The 18,930-nt window shown below is 41.1% G+C and overlaps 1 pseudogene; it reads right to left on the bottom strand.

The window, feature by feature from the left end:
* Positions 1 to 3,476: 3,476 nt before the first annotated feature.
* LOC134739246 (zinc finger protein 285-like) lies at positions 3,477 to 17,883 on the bottom strand (annotated as a pseudogene).
* Between the last annotated feature and the right edge of the window lie 1,047 nt (positions 17,884 to 18,930).

Here is an 18,930-nt window from a genome sequence, read left to right as displayed (position 1 = left end):
CCTGCCACTATGCCCAGCTAATTTTTTGTATTTTTAGTAGAGACGGGGTTTCACTATGTTGGCCAGGCTGGTCTCAAACTCCTGATCTCGTGATTCACCCACCTCGGCCTCCCAAAGTGCTGGGATTAGGATGAAGTTTTATAGGGAAAACACATAAGCTAAGGGTCTGGAAGAGAATGCACAGGACCACAATTTCTCTCACCACTTGAAGAATCACCATGGCATGGGTGAAGCAGGAGATAGACCACACCTCACCCCTACGTTTTTATCCTTCTTAAAGAGCAATTGTGAAGGCATCCATGTTGGTGGGGGAACAAATTGACTATGAAGGTAATCTGGACTACTTAATTAAAGCAGAAAATCTGGCTTTAGTTGTCAGATCAAATGACTAATTGATCCGACAGATTGACTAAAACAGACAATCTGGCTTTAGTTGTCAGAGCTTCACAGAAGTTGCATGAGAAAGCCAGGTTCTAACACCTCCCATCAGAAAGAGAAAGCCGCTGGGAAGTTGAGCTCATGTAAAGCCCTTCGCACTGAAGAATGTGGGAGTCTGAGGCTCCAGATAGCTCCTCACCTACGCATCCCAAAGGGAACTCCCAGAATTACCTTTGGACATTTCTGGTCTTTGCTCACAATTGTTATTGTGAATGAAACATTTTGGCTACATTTTATAAAAGACACTTACATAGTGATGCTATGAATTTTCATGTGCCAATTTTGTGTGAAACCAATTTTTTGACCTGATAATTTTAAAACAGACTTCAACTGGTCACATTTTACAGGCGAATTTGAATTTTATAAGTAAATAACATTATTCTCTAACATAAAAATAGTACCTTCGTTTTCCTTCCAATGATTATGTCTCAACATTTTTTATCTCGTCTTAATCCCACCGCATGAATCTAGGCCAGTGTTGTGACTTGCTTTAATCATTAGAATGTGGTGGAATTATCATTGAGCCTGTTCTCTGATGAGGCCTTAAGAGATCACAGTTTTTGCTCTTGAAACCCTGGCACTATGGGACCAACCCTAGATTGCTCTTCTGGAGGATGAGAGACCATGATGACAGAGAGAACTTCATTGTCTCATCTATGACCCTCATAAAACAGCCAGGCCCAGATGAGCCATCAGCTGAATGCAGAGGCATGCACAAAGCCCAGTTAAGGTAATCTAGCATGTCCCACAACAGAACTGCTCAGCTAAGGCCAACTGAACTTGCCAGCTCACACATCATGAGCTAATTAAATTTGTATTTAGAGCTACTCAGTTCTTGTGTGTGTTATGAGGCAGAAGCTGATAAGCATATTTAGGATAAATTATACATGAGCAAAGTCTGTTATGCTTTTATCAAATCATTGGATTTGACATGCTCATATTTATTTAGGATCTCTGCGTCTACATTTGTAAATGAGATTGGCTCCCACTGATTGGGTGCTAGACTAATTTCTGCTTTTTCCATGCTACTTTGTTACAAGAGGAAAAGCAAACAATGTTATGAAGTAGGGAGACAATCCTGTTAGCATCATATATTTAAAAACCTTAATGTGATATGCAAGGGCTGCTCCTGACCAAACTGGAGGATTGCCTGGGACACCTCCACCAAGGCTGAGGGCTGAGTCTGTCATGAGGGAATGTAGCACCCATTGTAAACCCCAAAAGCTTCCTGGGATAATGTGTATCCCAGATTTTTTCTCTAACCTACTGTTTGCGTAGGAAGACTGGAGTATGTAGTGGACATGGACAATAAAATGTGGACACGTTTATAGATCTAGATCATTGTTGATGGAGCCATGTTATTCCATTATATGGGATGCCTTAATTTACTTAATCTCTTATACATGAAGCTTCAGGTTGTTTACGGTGTTCTCATTGCAAAATTCTTAGAATAAATTTCTTTCTGAAACCATATTTTTCCACTCATGTAATTACATCCTAAAAATACATTCTGAGAAGGAGGATCATTGGCTCAAAGACAATGCAAATTGTACATCTGATATATATAGACAAGATCCTCTCCAGCAACTTTGTACCTGTTTTTTTTTCCCCACCAACTTATGTAAGAACACTCATTTCCTCATTTCTACTGACATAGAATTTTTAAAATACTTCACTCTTATCCACCTGATCAGTAAGAAAATGACACTTCAGGGATGGTTTTATTTGCACTTGACTGGCTATTCCATTTACAAACTATAACTGGCAGGAAAATGTAATGAAGGAAAAACTAGGAATAAACCATGATCCAAATGAAGAAACCTATAAGTCAATTAAAACAAAAAAGGACATTGTTTTCGAAGAAAAAATAAAAGACATTGTGGGCTGAGTGCAGTGGTCCACACTTGTAATCCCTGCACTTTGGGAAGCTGAGGTAGGAAGATCACTTGAAACCAGAATGAGACTAACCTGGGAAATAGAGCAAGACCCCAACTCTACAAGTAAATTTTTTAAAGAAAACATTAGCTGAACATGGTGGTATATGCCTGTAGTCCCAGCTACTCAGGAGGATGAGGCAGGAGGATCACTTGAGCCCAGGAGTTCAAGGCTTCAGCAGCGAGCCATGATCAGGCCACTGCACTCCAGCCACCTGGGTGACAGAGCAATACCCTGTTTCCAAAAAAAAAAAAAAAAAAAAAAGCAAAGAGATGTCCTCTCGAATTCATCTGTTATCCCCAATTAAATGACAATTTTGGGAGGAAGCTGACAGAAAGAGCACCCTTTAAAAACCCATTATTATACAAGTCTGCTGAGAAGAAGACTGCAACAGTCTGCAATGAACACTGTTGGTTTTTTACATGTTATTGCTCACTTTAGTAAATGTTAGCTTTATTCAATTAATTTTATTACGACTAACCACAGAACACCTATTCTAGTTAATTTTTAATCGCATTTAATGTGTGAGCTGACAAATTTATTCAGCCCCCACACTACAGAGTTTCTCTATTGTATGAGATGTCTTACGTCTGTGGGTTGTACTTTTCAGTAAAGTTTTACCACAGCTATATCATCTTGAACATTTCTTTTTGGTGTACACACCAAAGAATGAAGGTTATCACTGGAGAAGTCCCATCCATACCATTTTAGATGGTTGCACTGCCACATCAAGCCTTAAAGACTTAAAAGCTTTGAACTCTGAATTACAATGTTGCTTCTGTATGTGGACTCCAATGACAATGAAACATATTGCTATAAAATCCCTCCATGCTAGTCAGGATGGCCTAGGCAATGCTGCAGTAACAAATAAACCACTAAAAATCTCAGTGGTGAGACACAACGAATTTTTATTTCTTACTCTAAAAAGAAAGCCAGCACAGATCAGATAGCGACCTTCTATCGACCCAGTCTGGAATAAGCAGCTTCCAAGGTCACCTTGGCAGGGATAGAGAAGCCTGAGGATGTTTATAAAGGTTAGACCTGAAAGTGGCTTGTATCACTTTTGCTCACACTCCATTGGCTAGAACTCAAACATGGGCACACTCTTAACTGCAGGAGTTACTGAGGAATAGAGTCTTCTTATTTGCAAGGAAATGGAACCAGTGTGATTAATACAGCACTGCCTTTGCCGCATCCTTCAAATGTCACTTCTGCAGAGCTTCTTGCCTGTGCAGAGAATCTCATAGAAAACCTGAGTACTAATATTCTTTCATAGTAAGAGCATTGGTTTCATTTCCGAGCACACTTTTGAATGTTCTTCATACAGAGAGTATTTTTCCGTTGGGGACTAAAAAAAATCTAGGGACTTTGGCTAAACTGAAGACCTTACCATAATCATCCCAATTAGAATTTTTTTCCTGGATACACCCTTTAATGGAAATTTTACCTCTAACTACAAACACTACCACAAACCACCCATTTGTCAAGAGTAACCTACTTTGCCATTGTAGCATACGGAAGTTCTTGAAATCCACAATACTTGCCTGGCACACCCCAGTGCTGCGGGCTGACATTGTCGATGGCAGTGTCCCTGTCTTTTGCTCCCCCAGCCCTCCCACAGGCTGAGTAAGCTTCTTATCTGGAATACAGTGTGGCTTCTGTTTTCCTAATTTAACCCTGACTTACTACGTTTATAATGTTTCTCTCTGCTCATGTAGTCTTTGATGAGTCAGAAGGTCTTTGCCATGCTCACAATGTGTGTGCTGTGTCTCATATATATGCACTCTCTGTTGGGCAAGGAGGTGTGAATTACGACTGAAGCCCTTACCACATGCCTTACACTTATAGGGTCTCTGTCCTGTGTGGACTCTGAGATGAACATGAAGATCTGAATTCCGGCTGAAGCCTTTACCACACTCATCACATTTATATAATTTCTCTCTGGTGTGATCACTCTGATGGAAGTGAAAATATGAACTGTAACTAAAGCACTTGCCACACACTTCACATTTATATGGTTTTTCTCCAGTGTGAACTCTCTGATGAGTGTGAAGAACAGAGCTATAAGCAAAATCCTTTCCACAAACATTGCATTTGTATGGTTTCTCCCCTGTGTGGACTCTCTGGTGAATGTGAAGCTGTGTACTTTGGCTGAAGCCCTTTCCACACTCATCACACCTATAAGGTTTCTACCCTGTGTGAAACCTCCAGTGGACTTGAAGAACGGAGCTTGAACTAAAACACTTGCCACACTCACTGGATATGTAGGGCTTCTCTCCAGTGTGGACTCTCTGATGGATAAGAAGGTTGGAGTACTGTTCAAAGCCCTTCCCACACTCTTCACCATTTGTTGGGCTTTTTCCCTGTGTGTACTCCCTGATGAATAAAAAGAAGTGACCTAAATCCAAACGCTTTCCCACATAAGTCACATTTGTAGGGCATCTCCCCTTTGTGGACTCGATGATGGTTGTGAAGGGAGGAGTTGCACCTGAAGCCCTTGCCACAGTATTTACATTTCTAGGGATTGTCTCCCGAGGGGACTTTCTGACATCTGGGAAAGTCTGAGCTCTGTTAGCAGCCTGTAGGCCATTCGTGGAATTCATAGGGAGTTTCTTCTGAGTGGGTTTTACAATGAATGATAAGATATTGGCTCTGACTTAAGTTCTTTCCATACTGGTCACATTTATAAGATTTTTCTCCCAGGTGAGTGCTGTGATGGACACGAGGATCTGTATCATCTGCAAAGGCCACCCCACAGTTATTACATGTGAAAGGCTGTGGTAAAGCATGGGCCGCATCATGTTGTTCAACTGTTGATTTCATAATCAAGTTTTTCCCACAGTTGGGGTGTCTACCAGGGTCCTCTCCTTTACATTCTTGGGACTCATGATGATCACGTGAGGTCCAATTGAGGCTGTCATCATGCCAAGCACGTCTGTACAATTTCTTTTCCACGTAAATTCCCTTATATCTTCCCTGAGATTTCTGGGGCTCGGTCATTATGTTGGCTTTCTTCCAAGATTCTGGGGTAAGAACCTGTGTCAGGCTTTGACATGCTGTGATATCTCGATTTTTGATAATGGTATTTACTACATAGTTTTTGTTTTCAGAAATCTGAAGAGACATGCCTGCCCACTCTTCACAGAGGTAAACATCTTCTAAATGAGGGGAACACTGTTCTTGAAGGTTCATGATATAATCCTGACTCACACTTAAATCCCGGATCCTTTGTTTCCAAATCTGCCAGCAATGAAGCACTTCTTGAGAAAGGTAACTTAACCCCTTTTCCTGAAGATTCAAAATGTTTTTTTAATCCCGTGTCCCATGAGAAGAAAGAGAATTTGTGAATCACCTGTCCAGAGGTTTTGAGAAAATGAAATATGATGGGGTGGGAAGTTGTCCCTGGCTTCCATTGACATGTGAAACAGTTAGAGCAACAATAATTCTAACCTGTGAACTGCCAATTAGAAATCAAGTATTGTAGGGAAATTAAGAGAAATCTTGGCCAGGTGCAGTGGCTTATGCTTGTCATAGCAACACTTTCAGAGGCTGAGGTGGGAGGGTCACTCAAGTTCAGGAGATTAAGACCAGGCTGGGCAGTACGGTGAGATCGCATCTCTACAAAAAAATTAAAAATTGTCTCGGTTTTGCCTATGATCCCAGCTACTTGGAAATCTGAGGTTGGAAGATTGCTTAATCCTGTGATGCAGAGGCTGCAGTGATCCAAGATTGTGCCACTGTATTCCAGCCTGGGTGACAGAGCAAGACCTTTCAACCCCCACACAGCAAAAAAGAATAAAAGGAAATCTTAGGAAAAATTTATGAAGGAAGAAATTCACCTCCCCGCTATAAGAGTAGTCAATAAAAAGACTTTAACAATCTTGCTACAAAAGGTATGCGAAAGGCTCCCATTTTATGTAGTATATGTGTGTATAGAAATAATACATATTGATGGAGTGTTTTTCATATGTTGGGCAGAGTAAGGGACACAAAGGGTCACAAGATGTTTCAGAAACAAACAGGTTCTATCTCTTGATGGCTTCCCTTCCTTCACATCACTGTCATATGGAGGACTATCATGTATGTTTGTGTACAAACTGCACAACTGTACATGGTGAGCCTTAAGGGGATGGGGATAAAAAGGCAATGGAGATTGAAATAGGGATAAACACTGTGAAACATGGTCCTGGCATTGTGCGGGGATGCATATGTAAACCTCTGAGACAAGCTTTAAGAGACAGCCTTTTTATGTTCCCCGAGGTTCTTTGTCTTCATGAAAAGATAGAGACCACTCAGATCCTATAATCCATTTCCTTAAGTTCTGACCTTTTAAGTTATTGTAGAATCTCAAACAGCCATGACTATGAGAATGGGGAACAGATAGTGTGGATTGTCAATGGCCTGGCACCCAGGGAAGCAAGATTGTGGTATATAACAAACCGGGGGCTGAGGCAGAAGAGGATGATCATATTTTTGGGACCCTATGATGGGTTTCAAAATGGCATGAATATCATGGTCAAGTCCCACTGGATACTGCTTCTGGTTTAAGGTCCTTTCTGGGTTGTTTTATTGAAAGTGACTTTAGTTTATAAGATAGTGTCAGGGAAAGGGAGACCATGAGCAGCCCCAAATGGGCTTTAAGCAGTGGTTTCCCAATTGTTCTGATTGTAACCCACAATAAAATCAGCACTGTGATTCAGTAGGAATAGGCACGAACATCAACACAGACTGCTCACTAAAACAGAAGTTTTATCAGCTGATACTTACATACGATGTGCAATGCACTTTGATAAATTCTTTTGTTTTCTGTTCTATTAATCTATTTTGCTTTTTAAAAATTGCTAGTTATGACACAGTAATTTGATTTCAGGACTCACCAAGAGGGTTTTCTCCTGCAGTTTGAGAAACAACTGCAGGGATATGCAGATTTATGTAGAAGGTTCTGTGTTTACAGATTACACTTTGGTTTCACGAGGTTATTTATTAAAAACACCGAACCTAGGGCAAGATTAGGAGGGCTCAAGTCCTAGTTATTCTTATAAGCTGTGTGATCATGGGCAAGTTATTAATTCCGTGACTCAGTTGTTTCATCCATTGATATGGTTTGGCTGTGTCCCCACCCAAATCTCGTCTTGAATTGTAACTCCCATAATTCCCAGGTGTCATGTCCCATAATTCCCACATGTCACAGCCCCCACACAGAGTCCCTACCAGGGCACTACCTAGTGGAGCTGTGAGAAGAGGACCACTGTCCTTCAGACAACAGAATGCTAGATCCGACAGCTTGCACCGTGTGCCTGGAAAAACCACAAACACTCAACACCAGCCCACAAAAGCAGCCGGAAGGGAGACTATACTCTGCAGAGCCACAGGGATGGAGCTGCCCAAAACCATGGAAACCTATCTCTTACATCAGCGTGACCAGGATGCAAGACATGGAGTCAAAGGAGATCACTATCGAGCTTTAAGATTTGACTGCCCCGTTGGATTTCAGACTTGCATGGGGCCTGTAGCCCCTTTGTTTTGGCCAAGTTCTCCCATTTGTAACAGCTGCATTTACACAATGCCTGTACCTGCACTGTATCTAGGAAGTAAATACATTGTTTTTTTATTTTACAGGCTCATATATGGAAGAGACTTGGCTTGTCTCAGATGAGACACTGGACTGTGGACTTTTGAGTTAATGTTGAAATGAGTTAAGACTTTGTGGGACTGTTGGGAGGCACGATTGGTTTGAAATGTAAGGACATAAGATTTGGGAGGGGCTGGGGTGGGATAATATGGTTTGGCTGTGTCCCCACTCAGATCTAATCTTGAATTGTAACTCCCACAATTCCCATCTGTCATGGGAAGAACCCGTTAGGAGGTGATTCAATTATGGGGGCGGGTCTTTCCTGTGTTATTCTCATGATAGTGAATGAGTCTCATGAGATCTGATGGTTTTTAAAAGGGAGATTCTGAATGGGCGCAGTGGCTCATACCTGTAATCCCAGCACTGTGGGAGGCAAAGTGGGTTGATCAGGAGGTCAAGAGATTGAGACAATCCTGGCCAACATGGTGAAACCCCTTCTCTACTAAAAAATACAAAAATTAGCTGGGCATGGTGCTGCATGCCTGTATTCCCAGATACTGGGTTGGCTAAGGCAGGAGAATTGCCTGAACTTGGTAGTTGGAGGTTGCAGTGAGCCAAGATAGCACCACTGTACTGCAGCCTGGCTACAGAGCCAGACTCAAAAAAAAAGGGGGGGGGGTGGTTTCTCTGCACAAACTCTCTTCTCTTGACTACCACCATGTGAGACGTGCCTTTCACCTTCCACCATGACTATGAAGCCTCCCCAGGGATGTGGAACTGTAAGTCCAATACATCTCTATCTTTTGTAAACTGCCCAGTCTCATGTATGTCTTTATCAGCAGTGTGAAAACAGAGTAATACGTCCATAAAAGGGGGATAATAACAGTAACTATCTGTATTAGTCCATTCTCATGTTGCTAATAAAGACATAGCCAAGACTGGGTAATTTATAAAGGAAAGAGGTTTAACTGACTCATAGTTCCATGTGGCTGTGGAGGCCTCACAATCATGGCAGAAGGTGAAGGAAGAGCAAAGGGACATCCTACATGGCGGCAGGCAAAGAGAAAGCCTGTGCAGGGGAACACCAATTTATAAAACCATCAAATCTCATGAGACGTAGTCACTCTCATAAGAACAGCACGAGAAAGACCCCTGCCCCATGATTCAGTTACCTCCTACCAGGCCCCTCCTACAACATGTGGGAATTATAGGAGCTACAATTCAAGATGAGACTTGGGTAGGGATATAGCCAAACCATATCTCTATCTCATAAACTAAACTTAGGTAACACATAACTGTATATGAACCTCTGAGAAATGAAAACGAGGTTAGATATTTATCAAAAAGTAATGAAATAAGCCATCACTTGGATTACACTTACTACGTACAAGTAAGTGTTGGCTATTGTAACTGCCAAAAAAACCGAAGTTCTCCCTTTGTTCCTTTAACATTGGTTTATCCAAAACATTGGATAAACATTGATTTTTCTGCAGAAGCAACCCATAGATCAAGGCTCTTGGTGATGTGTGAATTTTATAAGTCTCATTCTGAGAAATACGAGGAAAGAATGAGAGCCTAAATGTGTGATTAGGGGAGGGAGTGATTACTAACTGCATTAAATGCCCACAGGCCAGGGTATGAGATTTGGGGAGAGCTCCCTCACAAACCCTTCACAAGGGGCCAGATCCTCACACTGATCTGTAAAAACTCATTAACTGCAGGGTTCTAACCTGCACATGCATCTCTTAGGAGTTTTCTTTCCAGTGGTCAAAGTTTCTCTTTGTGATCTAACTGGAGTTTTCTATCTGGTATGAAATGATGATTTCAGGACACAGGTCCAGTGGTCTGATGCTCAGTTACTCACCCACTGAGATGAGATTCCTGAAGTTTTCCAGCATCACATCTTGGTACAGGTTTATCTGGGTTTTATCCAATAGAGCAAGCTCTTCCTTGGTGAAGTCAACAGCTACGTCCTTGAATGTCACCCTTTCCTAAAACATCAACCACATGCCACGTCAATCATCCACGCAAATGACTGGTCTTAGTCTGTTTGGGCTGCAGTAATAAAATACCACAGTCTGATTAGGTTAAACAAAATAAACTAACTTCTTACTGTTCTGGAGTTTGGAAAGTCTAAGATCAAGTACCACCAAGATAAGTTTCATTCAGGTTTCTTCTCTTGGCTTGTAGACAGCTGTCCTCTCACTGTGTCCTTACATGGCAGAGAAAGAATGAGAGCAAGTTCTATTGAGGCTCTCTCATAAGGACATTAATCCTATTGGATCAGGGATTCCCAAAGGACAATATTAATCAAATTATAAAATACGGCCCAGGAAATAGGCACAGATAAACCTATACTAAGGTGTTGTGCTGATACCCAAGTCTAGTACTGTTCCATGATTTCATTTCTCATCACACGCCAAGATTTGGTATTTTCACTTTTTCATGGCAGGTTAATCTATTTTTATCATGTTAAAAGGAACTAAGAAGACAGGGTAACTAAAAGCCTGGCTCCTAGATTCAAAAAACACAATAGAGAAAAGGGAGATTATTAGGATAATTAAGAACACTTGGATATCAACTCGGTATTAAAAAATGGTGGTATCAATGTGAAATTTCTTGAGTATGTTAGCAGTAAGGTGGAAATGTAGGAAAATGCTCTTACTCTTAGAAGACACAAGCTGAAATATTTAGGGATGAATTATAATAATGCCTGCAATTTATCCCCAACTGGGTCATCAAAATAAAATATAGATATGTGTGTATATACGTATATTATGCATATGTTTGTGGGTGATTGTCAACAATTGGTGAATCTAGGTGAATATTACACATTATGCTCTTCTTTCATTTTCCTGATAAATTGAAATTTCTCAAAATAAAAGGATGTGGGGAATAATCTGATGTTAATAACCATCTCCTAATCAAGAAACAAATTTTTACATAAAATATTTCTATCGCTGCATATATCACACTGCTCAGAGTTAAGTATTTACAGATATGTTCTCTCAATAGACTCTGCATCTCTAAATAATGCAGAGCTTTCAAACGAAAGTTGCAAGCGGTTACAAAGGACGTCACAAAGAATATGTTCCTAACAATTGTCCAATTACCCAAATCTGACAATGATTAAAAACAAAATCAGTGGGAGTCAGCACGGTTGTCCTAATAGCATCACTCTCTCAGTAACACTACTGTATACCTTCTTCTGTGGGAGGCAACAAAATCGAATTTGAGTTAATCATTCAGGAAATACAGATACCCTGAAGTCTACTTGGGGTGTTCAAATGTAGGGAGAAGGGGTTAGGGATAGAGGTTCACCCAGCCTATGCCCCATTCTCCCTTCTGTGCCTCAACTATAGAGCCTGGGAAAACAAAACACTCATTTCTCCACAACCCTTGTAGCTGGATGGATGCCTTGTACGAAGCCTAGGCAGCGATTGTCATAGCATGCAGATACAAGGAGAGCCCCAAAATATTAAGAAACCAAATTTATCAACGAATAAACACTTGCAAAAATCTATAAATCTTTTCCTGTCTTAAGTATTCTTGTATAACCATCTATGAAGTATTCTTGTAAAACCTTGAACCTGAATCTATTCAAGCATCTGGTGCTTCCACTTACAGGAAATACTGTGGATAGATAACACATTGAAAGATAAGAAAAGGAAGCAAACAAATGCATTCCAAATATAGGAAAGAACACAGGACACCAAACTTGGTTTCTACAACAAGGCAATAGCAGCAGAGAATAAAGTAGAGGGGCAAATTTCTCTAGATTAAAAGAGATTATGAGACACAACAGCCAACTATATGATAGTATAGACCTTGGTAAGATCCCATTTGAACAAACCAACAGTTAAAAAAGTTTTTGAGATAATCAGGGAAATTTGGTTATTGTCTGGGTATTAGATAATACCAAATAATTATTGATTATCTCATTAGTCAATATTTTAGGAAATATATACTAAAATACATAGAGAATGTGGTAAATTAGATTGCTGTTTAGAAATATCCTCTTCCATACTCACTAATCCCACTAAAGGACCAGAGTGTGTTTTCTTACCCCTTTAGTTTTGACTTGGCAATGTAACTTACTCTGGCTATCAAAATGAAGCAGAAGTGAGAATGTGCCAGTTCTAACCTGGGCCTTGACAGATCTCACGCGTTCACTTGCTCTCTTGTCCCTCTGTCTTCACTATGAGGGCACACCCAAGCTAACCAAAACCAGCAGAGTGCTACCAAATATTCATGGCATCGGCTTTAGGTCCTGGCCGTAACCATTGACGACACTGTTATAGGAGGCTGGAAAAATGGTGACCTGGATGTAGTGGTGAAAATTTGGTAAACTGTTGCTGTAATTTAGAAGATAGAAAATTTACCTAATGAATCTTGGACTTGGGCAAGATGGTTTCCAGGCAGAAGGATAAAAGTGTGAGCTCATTCATTTTAGTTGCATATATAATAAAGTACTATACAAAAGTGATGTGCTCAGAGAAAAACCAATACAGTGTAAAATAACATGCCTCTTTAAAATACTCTGGGAAAGAAAAAAATGAAAAAGAGATTAAGCAATGATTAAGCAATGATTAACTTTGGCAAAAAGTTAATCATTGAAACTGCATGATGGGTACTGCAAATGGAGGCTCATAATACCATTTGTTTTTTTGTGTACTTTCATAATTAATTTTTTCATGATTAAAAGAAAATCCTTCCTCCACACTGTGATGGTCTTTTTAATGTGACAACTTGGCTAAGCTACAGTCCTCAGTTATTGAATCAAACACTAATCTAGGTATTGCTATGAAGATAATTTGTAGATGTGATTAAAGTCCATAATCAGTTTACTTTAAGGGAGATTATTCTAACTAATCTGAGTATGTCTGATTCAAAAAACTAAAAGGTCTTATGAGCAGAGCTGAGGCTTCCTTGAGAGGTGGAGAAATTCCACCCATAGACAGCGGCTTCAGTCTGTGTCTAAGAGTTCTGGCCATCCTTCCTGAGGGACTGCCATGTGGATTTTGGACTTGCCTAGTTAGCCTCCATAATCATATAAGTCAATTACTTAAGATAAATCTCTTAATATATGTCTCTTACTGGTTCTGCCTTGCTGGTTGAACTCTGACCAATAGATACCCATTCAAATCTTGTTACCTATCGAACGAGACCAGTGACATTTAGAGTAGAGTCATGTATATGCTGCCCATGCACTCAGATGCTGCGGCAACACCAAATTCCTATAAAAGTTTCTGAACTTACTCTTGATTCTTTTTCCCTCATGGGGCAGTGATAAGCAGTTCATGGACTGGTACTGGTACAAGAACCACACTTAGAGTAGCACTAAAGTAGACATCTTGAAATCTGTGAGTTTGTTTCTTCTCTTCTATAAAGGGATTCAAACCATCTGCCTCACAAAGTCATTATGAGCAAGATGAAGTACCTAACACATAGTAGTCATTCAAAAAATGGTGACCTCCTTTCAGAAAGCAGAAGTGTCTGGTTCCTCAGAATGAACAGTATATTTAAAGAGAAAGAAACCCTTAACTTACCTGGAACTTAATAATACCATCTTCCTTTTGGAAAGGGCAGGATTCTGGAAAAGCAGAACTGCAAAGAAGAAAGAATCCATGAGATCATGGATTCAACAAGTTATAAATGAACATTGGTTCCTTCCTTATTTGTACAAATTTCTCACAATTCCTTCTCTCCCTAGATATCGTCTCTTCTCGTTCTGAACAGACTGAACTCCCACCTCCTCAAGACTTCCCTAGATTTGTCCCCAGTCCCTCAGTCTCAGACCACTGTGTAACTCCTATCTCTCTCCTCAAGCTTTTGGGTCAAAACCTGCACATTCTTTTCCTTTTCTCAGATTTGTGAATGAACTGACATAATCTACATCTGTATTGTGCTGGAAAAAAGGCTCCAGAATTGCTGAATAAGGGAGCAATCTCAGGGCTGGGCACAGTGGCTCACGCCTGTAATCCCCAGCAATTTGGGAACCCGAGACAGGTAGATCACTTGAGGCCAGGAGTTCGAGACCAGCCTGGCCAACATGGTGAAATCCTGTCTCTACTAAAAATACAAAATTAGCTGGGATTGGTGGCGGGCACCTGTAATCCCAGCTACTCAGGAGGCTGAGGCAGGACAATCACTTGAACCTGGGAGGCAGAGGCTGCAGTGAGCTGTGCTTGCACCACTGCACTCCAGCCTGTGCAACAGAGACACACTTTGTCTCAAAAAAAAAAAAAAAAAAAAAAGAGAGCAATCTCAGGATGACAGGGGCCTTCTGCTATTTCCACTTTTACATGCAAGACTTGATCTTGTATGGCCAGGCCTGTGGTCTAAAGAACTTGCAATTAACCAAGATACACAAATTAAATCCCAATTTTTATTATTATGTTAATCAATAATGCAAATTTTTAAACATCTACACCTTGACTCTTGGCTTCCTAAACTATCTCTCCAGCAGCCATTCTATCCACTGCTTTTGCAAGTATTGATGACACACCTATGACATATAAGACACATCCTCTGCTCTGGAAATGCTCATGTTATACTGAACTATACATGCTCTCAGACAGCAAGTAGCAAAGTAGATAGACAGACCTTCTAAGCTTGCCACTTCATATACACTAAAGCCCCTTCCTGTTCTGCTTATATCAGTGGATTCCCTTGCCAATTAGATTCCAGTTGGGTTCAGCCAATGGAGAAAGTCAGCAAGAGATCCAGGGAAGGGACAAGAGTGAAGTCAGAATATTTATTCCCCCAGGTTTTTCCCTAAAGGTTGCTGTGGAATGGCTATGTTCCATATCCATTGACCAAAGTTCATGGCCACCATCAGGCAGCTGTCATCCAATGAATCTTTCTTCAGGTTTTAGCGACTGCCTCCTCCCTTAGCCCTTCAGTCCTAAAGGCAGTAAGTTACCCTGCTATCACTAGCTCTTAAATATTGCCATACCCTTTGTTGATTACCACAGCCTGCCTACAACTTTATAGATTGTCCCTTTATTAAGCTCTTCTCAAATTACCCCATTTGAGTGTTCTGTCTATTTTTTATTGGGATTCCATAAGATAAACCCTGTAAACACAATTGCCTCTCGCCTTTGTGGAGAAACTTACTGTATAAAATTGCCACCTTAAGCACTGTGGAAACTCCAAAGATTAAAAAATAAAAGCCAGAAACCAGGTTTCTGCCTTCTAAGATAGTGCTTCTCACACTATCTGTGATAAAAGACTAGTTTTTTTATTATTATTACTGTTACTTTCAGTCTGTCACAGACATATTTTGGTAAGATACAGTAAAAAGAAATTACTGGAAAAAGGAAATTAAGAAGGTATGCAAATTAAAGCCCAATTGTTATTATTATGTTAATCAATAAGACAAAATTTTAGACATCTACACTCAAGTTCTCAAATTATCTGGTCATAGACCAATATCATTTATTGGCACTGGTCTATTGGCTACCCTTTGAATTGCAGCTCACAGGGTTATAGAATCAGGTTAATAGGATATGAAATGTCTTTATGGTAAATCCTGGGACTCTTTTTCTCTCTTTTACTACCTTTAAGAGACATCATTAATCACTTCTTATTTTGGGCTCCAACAAAGGCCAAAATAAGGAATGTTCAAGTCATTAATACAGCATGAATTACATCATTTGAAAATAGTTAAAACCTACCAAGGAAACACTCCTCCTTTCCCCTGTCAAAAAAACTACAAATCCTTAAAAAAAAAAAACAAAAAAAACCAAGCCGTAGTCTTTTATCCACTGTACTTGCTAAGGGTCTTATCATTTAACAAGCACTCAATCAGTGTTTCTTAATATTAACAAATGCACAAATAGAATTGGCTTGGATATTATACATTAGATGCATCGTGCAAAGACATAAACTCACCCTCTACTTCCAGTACCTGTTCTCACTTAAGAGCCAATAATGGGACAGGTTTATTTTCAAGCACACATCTCCACACATGCAGTCACACATATATGGTTGAGGGTTTGGTTTCCTGAATTACTGGCTTCAGACACTCCCTGCCTGTGTGAACTATGGGCCGTGGCAGGAACCAGATGGCACATTCAAATTTGAGGGGAGTTTAATAAACAGACGGCTTACAATGGTGTTGGCTGGGGGTAAGGAAATCAGAGTGGATAAGGCTCTATCCTGGGAAGTGACAGGGAGATGCCATTATACTACCTGGGCCTTAAGAGGTAAGGGGAGGGAGCAGTCCCTGGAGCCTGGAACTGAGAGGACTGTGTGGCCAGGACCACCAAAACCATGACCTGTTGTTTAGAAGGGCAGCTAATCTGTGACAATCCTGCAGAGAGAGAACTCGGGGACAAGATCCTCCAACTCACACTTCTTCCTCTCTCCAAACTTTCCTGTTGAGACTTCCCATTGGCCAAAGACAAGCAAGGCCAGAAGGCAATGGCGGCCTTTCAGGGCAGACAGCAGGGTGGAAAAGGTGGGGAGCCAAAGGCATGGGACACATGGCACCTCAGGACTCTTGTTTTTTCCCTATCTGCCAAAGTCCACACAGCTCTCTCACACAAATGCCTTTCTCATCCCCCAACCTGACAACTACTCTGATCTGAGGAATACATCACGAATGAGACCAGATGCCCATATCAACCTCTTCAGCGAATGAAGACCTAGAGGAAAAGTGCAGCTGAATCTGGAACTGCAATTGTTCAGAAACACGATCAGAAATGTAATAAAAGCTGCTATTACACCTAAAATAATTAACACTAAATCTCTAACTTTATCAAATATACAGAGAGCATTCAAATTTCAAATTTGTTGAGTGTAATTTAACACTTACATTTGCTCATGTGCTTTATAATACTTAAATTCCGTACTCCCTGGCTCACAGCATGTGAGGTGAGAATGGAGTTAATAATATGGGGAAGTTCTTTTCTTTTCTTTTCTTTTTTTTTTTTTTTGAGACAGAGTCTCGCTCTGTTGCCCAGGCTGGAGTGCAGTGGCGCGATCTCAGCTCACTGCAAGCTCCGCCTCCCGGGTTCACACCATTCTCCAACCTCAGCCTCCGGAGTAGCTGGGACTACAGGCGCCCGCCACCATGCCCGGCAAATTTTTTGTAATTTTTTTTTTTTTTTTTTTTTTTAGTAGAGACGGGGTTTCACCGTGTTAGCCAGGATGGTCTCGATCTCCTGACCTCGTGATCCACCCAAAGTGCTGGGATTACAGGAGGGAGGCACCGCGCCAGGCCTGGGACCGTTCTTTTCAAAATGTATGTGGTGATATTAAACTCCTGAGTTATTACAGTCTGAGTTGTTTTCTTATTGCCAGAAGCCGGAACCTCTGCCCTGAAGTCAGAAATGCCCCAATGGAGTCAGAGCTGCTAAAATCCAGAGTTCAGACCCAAGACAACTCCCCATCCAAGAACCTAGGGGTGCTGAGCCAGAATCGCCCGCGCCAAACTGAGCGAGAATAGCCCAAGCCATCCTCTATCTCCAGAGAAAAGCTGCTTAAGCAAATCCCTCATCCCATTCAGGGAGGCACAGCCCCAGCCATTACTCCCAAACTCTGAGCCAGCGCCCCTCTGCCCTCATCCAGAGATGCACATTCCAAGACTGGACCCTAAGCCTCGACCCAAGGTGGCACAGCGCAAGTCGCTGTCACGAAACGTGAAGATGCACGTTTTGTCAAACCCAGGGCTGCTCCCCAAACCGAGCCCACGCGCTTCCCATCCCACCCCGGGTAGGTAGGGGCCTCTGAACTTCCCCAGCCTACCCCACCCACGAGGCCTTATCATTGGTCACCAGTCCCCTCTTCCACTCCTCCTACTTCAGTCCACAGGGACGGGTCACAGCTGCACATCCTGCACCCTTACTCCTGGCTACGCTTCCGAGAGGGGCGCGGTCCAGGTGGGACTTACCACAGCATCCCAAACAATGTCGCCCTCAGCTAGCGTCTGGTACCACGGCGCATGCGGAAGGAGGCCTATGGACTACAATCCCCAGAAAGCCCCACGCGCAGCAGTGGCCATTCGCAAGGCTACCAGGGTGAAGGTAGCCTTTGACTTCCGAGCATTTGGAAGTCCTTTGACTTCCGTGCATTCGTCTAAAATAATGACAATCGTAATAAAGATAAAGTACTGAAATGTTAAATAAATCACTATCAACGACGAAAAGAAAAAGTTTCAATATTTTACTACTTGGAAATGAGCACTTTATCATTTTAGTGAAGACTTTTATAGGTTCTTATTTTATACGCATGTCTTTTAATGTTAAAACCACGAAATTTTTCAATTAAAATTCACTTAAATATTTCCATCCCCGCCCCCCCATCATGTTTTGCTTCTGTTGATGAAGACTCCGCATAATCTACACTTGCGATATAACATAGCCCTGTAATTTGTTTCCTAGTCTCAGAAGCAGCAGAATGAATTAACAACCATTGTCTGAATCTTTAATAGGGGAATTACAGGAGAACTCCTTACAACATAACAAGAAAACGCGTGAAGTTTTCAGACTCTTTTTGAAAATTTCCCCTTGTTGGGACTTAGACTTTATTTTACTTTATGTTATTGCATTTAAGATTTAGGATAATTAAAAAGTCAGGAAACAACAGGTGCTGGAGAGGATGTGGAGAAATACGAACAATTTTACACTGCTGGTGGGACTGGAAACTAGTTCAACCATTGTGGAAGTCGGTGTGGCGATTCCTCAGGGATCTAGAAATAGAAATACCATTTGACCCAGCAATCCCATTACTAGGTATATACCCAAAGGATTATAAATCATGCTGCTATAAAGACACATGCACACTTATGTTTATTGCAGCACTATTCACAATAGCAAAGACTTGGAACCAACCCAAATGTCCAACAATGATAGACTGGATTAAGAAAATGTGGCACATATGCACCATGGAATACTATGCAGCCATAATAAATGATGAGTTCATGTCTTTTTTAGGGACATGGGTGAAGCTGGAAACCATCATTCTCAGCAAACTATAGC

This window comes from Pongo pygmaeus, chromosome 23 (assembly GCF_028885625.2).
Source record: "Pongo pygmaeus isolate AG05252 chromosome 23, NHGRI_mPonPyg2-v2.0_pri, whole genome shotgun sequence".
NCBI classification, from domain to species: domain Eukaryota; kingdom Metazoa; phylum Chordata; class Mammalia; order Primates; family Hominidae; genus Pongo; species Pongo pygmaeus.
Note: the sequence above shows the minus strand (reverse complement) of the source record. Positions and strands in the feature narration are given on the sequence as shown.